The sequence below is a fragment of the Glossina fuscipes genome, unplaced genomic scaffold, assembly GCF_014805625.2.
Source record: "Glossina fuscipes isolate IAEA_lab_2018 unplaced genomic scaffold, Yale_Gfus_2 2, whole genome shotgun sequence".
NCBI classification, from domain to species: domain Eukaryota; kingdom Metazoa; phylum Arthropoda; class Insecta; order Diptera; family Glossinidae; genus Glossina; species Glossina fuscipes.
In genome coordinates this window covers 10,135,623-10,139,920 of record NW_023998416.1, presented here as the reverse complement: position 1 = coordinate 10,139,920, position 4,298 = coordinate 10,135,623, and positions in this window count along the sequence as shown.

Below are 4,298 nucleotides of genomic sequence, written 5' to 3'. Positions count from 1 at the left end.
AAAAAAACAAAGTAAAAATAGAAACGAAAGAAAAAGAAGCCAAAAATTATGTGTGTGTACGAAAAAAAAAAATGAAAATAAAAAAAATAAAAAGAACAAAAAGGAATGGAAGCAAAAAAATTCTCAGAATCAACGAAGAAGATCAGAAAAATTAAGGAAAACTTTTACGTGACACCACTTTATGCGCATATGTGTGTGTACTTTTGCGCTCCTTATGTTGCTTTTGTTGCTTGTCATTTCCATCTTTTACTACATTTTGTTACTATACATTTTTCTTGAAATTTTTTTTTTTTTTTTTTTATAGAAGAATCCTCAGACTACATATATGAACGAATGTAATAAAGTTTTACAAAAATGTGTGTGTACAGTAACGAGGAAAAAGTGTGCCATAATTTATTTCTTATTTAACTCTTGAAGTTTTGGAAATTAATCAAGAACTTGGAAAATTAAAATTCTCGTAATAAAGAGAATACTTTACTTAGATTGAGCTGAATGGTTCCAATTGAAAGTTGAAAAGTCTACGGCAGAAGGGAGCAAAAATACTGTCATAGCAAGTGAGTAGCAGCATTACTGCTACTATTGATAAAATTCAATATATTTTCTTTCGAAAAGGAAGAGAAAGGAAAATGTTTATAGCAAAAAAATTCAAAAGAGGCAGAAAACATGCCTTGCACATGCACATCGATTATAATCCAGGTTAAATTACAGAGGCATTCAGTGACTTGTTCCTTAAATGATTAACTTTTCTCTCTTTTTCAAAGCATTCTTTATTTACACTATTATGTTTTTTTTTTTTTGGCAAAAAAATAATTGTATGCTTATGAATGAAATCTAAACGTCCGTGATTCCAGTGGAAATTATTTCAAATTAATTACTGGAATCGCCTTCTGTCTCTCTCTCTCTCGCTCTCGCTTTTTGTGTGAACATAATATCGGAGATGTGGTTAGGGCGTTTGACTCGTAGCAATATCAATCTATTGGATCGTCAAGGATGAAATTTGTATATAAGAGATTATGTGCAATATTATATAGTTAGTAGTACTTGCTTCAAATTTCATCTTGATGATGGCCCAAAGTGCAATGTCATATATAGTAGGCATTTAATCTCTTATGTGCAAATTTCATACTTGACGACCTAATAGTAGTAATGTGAGTTTTCAATATTTTCCTTTATTTCAGCATCTCTTCGCGCATTCGGCCATTAATGCCATCAGAAATACTGTCTTGGAATTCTGAATAATTGATGTAACGATAATAAATTTGTACAAAGAAAATTGCTTTACTTCGGACGTAGGTAAAACTATTTTCAGACATTTTAAATTTTAGCTAAACAGATATCGTCTACACTGATATATAATTAAAACAATTTTAAAAATATACTTTGGACATTTTATGGTATATAATAGAATTTGCTAGTAATCTTACCGTCAGGATATAATTGAAGCAACTTTTAATTCACTTTCAAGATAAAAAAACATAAATCTACTTTACTTACAATTCTAATATGATTGTAATTTTTTTTTGAGATGCTTCTTCTGTTTCAATACGAAAAAAGTAAATTTACATCAATTTATTTTCACATTGCTATTTACAGTGATGCGCGTTAGTGTGTAAATGCATGTTGAATATGTTGTCTTCACGTTAGCTGGGTGTGTATGGGTGAATGGCAATATGTTTGAAGGCGTGTGTGTGTGTGTGTGTGTGTGTATGTGCGTTTGTTAAGTGTGAGATATTCTAAGAGTTTACATAAGAAAAACGCAAGAAGTCTAATTAGAAAGTTCCACAAAAACTTACTACAGGATATAAACTTATTCTGCAGTTGCTGCTCCTGTTTTTATTACATAATTTTCGTTTTCGTCTCTTTTACATTTTTCTTCTGCTTTTTTTTTTTTCGTTTGCGCTTATGTAAGTGTTTATACCAATTTATGCTAAAAATATCAAAAAAAAAAAAAATAAGACAAGTCAAACTCAAAACTAACTGCAAATTTGTGACTGCCTGTCTGTTTGTCTGCTTGTCTTATGTCTGTCCGGTTTGTCATTGTCTTCTTCTAAAACTATTCAAGAATTTAGTTTTTGATTTTATTTTTCAGTCATTAATTTTGTACATTTTTTTTTCTTTTTTTTTCCCTAGCCTTGTTCTAGTTTTTTTTTTTTTTTCCTAAGGCAGGCAGGCTCTTTACACTAATAAAATGCCATATAATACAATTACAACTAATATTGCTGTATATTATTTGAATTTTAGCATATATGTAGGATCAGTGTATGTAAATAAATATGCATGTATGTGAAAAAAAGGGCAAAGCAATTGACAACATGTAAACAAATATATTTATTTGTTATATTTTCTGTTGTTTTTTGTTTTTTGGTCTTATTTTTGATAACACCCTAACCGAAAATATGTATTAAATACAGTGAAACGCCTTATCTGTAAACAGCATAAAAAATATAGCAAAAGTAAACTTTATAAAGGACTTTACACGCTATATAAGAGTCTATAGAAAATTCTTGCGGTATTAGATTGAAATGATTTTTTAAAACTTTTTAGTAATTGCACTGAAAACGGGGAAAGAAGGTGGTTCCGCCTGAGCGGCCGAACAGGCAAAGGATCTCAACTAACAACTCAATGGTCGTGGGTTTTGAATTTCAATTACGTTACTTTTACAAGCGTTTTCAATAAAATCGATAGCCGACTATTTTCTACTAGACCACTACGAAGATATGATCGATGTGCTCTTCTAAGCGTTTGTCAAAGAATTGAAACTTGGTGGAGTAGATTCTGTTAGATCCTTTGCTTAATTGAGTTTTTGAAGTTTTTTGCGACTTTTGCCTTTGGAGCCTGAAATGTGCGAAATATATATTAATACACACATATATATATAATTTTTACTTTTCCTTCAAGAGTAATCCATTCGTTCCAATGCATCTCTAGCATTTCTTTGGCCTTCTTATAGAACGATTTATCGAAATACGCTACAGTTTCAGCTATCACTACTTCATTGGAGCCATTTCTCTTTCTTCTTGGTGTCTTTTTTCTCTCTCCTTCTCGCTGTGAGTTAATTCTGGAAAGTACGATATATGTGAAAGCAATTTTTTGTCTTCGATTTGTAGCATGGTTTTTTCTTCTTCACTTGAGCGCTTTTTTTTGCAATTCCATCATTCAAAAGCACTAATAGTGCCATGTCCCTTTTCAAGATAGGTGATGAATTGTCTTACGTGTCGAAAGTTTGGACGCCGTAACCTTCTTAGCAGACGTCCAAAGTTAGCAAAGGGGATACCCATTTTGGGGTAGTCGCTTTTTCATGGGGATATGTTCATGCAAATACTCTGCCTTCTAATATGGTTATGAGAGTCAGCCATCTCATGCGACATCACTTTTTAGTTTCCCAGAATGATTTTGTGAACTTTTTTATATTTTTGGCAACAATGGCCGAATTTGTGGCGACCATCGCGTTTAATCATTCGTGTTTGTGTGGTCGCGTTTAAAATCAATAAACTATATCTCTTGCATTCGACGGAGCAGCATCAGTTTGTGTGATTCTCCGCCAAAAAGCGAGGTTCATCAGGTTTTGCTTTCGTCTTGTGAACTATAAAACTGGTGTCACTAAAAGAATTGTAACTTGTAAGGTTATACTTGGAATGTCATGCAATTTTGAGTATCTAAAAACCGTATGCATTAGTCATATATCTATATATTACCCTACGAACTTCTTGAGCGGTATATTATAATAAGACAAGTGAATCTTATGATCGTTTGAAGGTTGGTGTGAGTTACGATGAACAATCTAAAGAACAGAACCTAATAGCAGCAGTTTGGTGTTCTGATCGGTCACTGGCCATAAAAGTGTCTTATCATAGTTTTTATGACTTTATATCTTTTTGAGATTCCTGCTCGATAGTCAAAGCACCATTTTCTAAAAGAAATTTCATTCAAAAGCAAGATTGTTAAGTCACAAAAATCACACCGAAGTGCCTTGTGACTTATGATGGCCCTGTGCTATTGCTCCAAAATCGGGCCGATGCCAGCCATTTAGAGACAGGTTTCTGGAATTTGATCTTATATCATCGCTAGACTTGTACGCATTATTTGAAGTTGCTTTTCGGTTTCTTTACTTGCTTCTGTTATAGAACGCGGTCAAGGATTTTTTGCAGGGATTCATATTCTCATTTTACTTTGAAAAATATAAGAAAAATGGCTTCACTGTAAATGAAAAAAAAACCACCAAATATATGAATAAACTACAATTCAATCTAAAACACAACATAATAACAACAAAAACAACAGCCACATAACAACTAAAA